We start from the raw sequence: 295 nt of genomic DNA, 5'->3' as shown, positions 1-295 counted from the left end.
CATTTCCCTCCCCACAACCCAACAGCTCCCCTCAGAATCCCCCCGGATCCCTTTCCCAGCTCCCTCAGCCCCCCACATCCCAAACTTCCTCCTCACAAACTCCACTCCAGATCCCTCCTCACAGCCCCCTACAGACCTTCAGCTCTAAAAATCCATCACTTCTCCATTGGAAACCTCTCCCCCAGGACCCTCCACACAGACCCCTATACTCCCTCAGCACCCAAAACCCCTCACTTCCACCACAGGAACAGCCCCAAACCCTCCTTACAGACCCCTACAGGCCACTACATCCCCC

The 295-nt window shown here is 57.6% G+C and overlaps 1 protein-coding gene across 6 annotated transcripts in view; it reads right to left on the bottom strand.

Annotated features, from left to right (window-relative positions):
- KANSL3 (KAT8 regulatory NSL complex subunit 3) overlaps positions 1-295 on the bottom strand; it is a 21,845-nt gene that overhangs the window by 20,709 nt on the left and 841 nt on the right. The window lies entirely within an intron of this gene.

The sequence above is a fragment of the Lagopus leucura genome, unplaced genomic scaffold (assembly GCF_019238085.1).
Source record: "Lagopus leucura isolate 7727_CA_CO unplaced genomic scaffold, USGS_WTPT01 141-0_obj-0_obj, whole genome shotgun sequence".
Taxonomy (NCBI): Eukaryota; Metazoa; Chordata; class Aves; order Galliformes; family Phasianidae; genus Lagopus; species Lagopus leucura.
The sequence above is the reverse complement of the archived record's forward strand: the minus strand, read 5'-3'. Positions and strand labels throughout refer to the sequence as shown.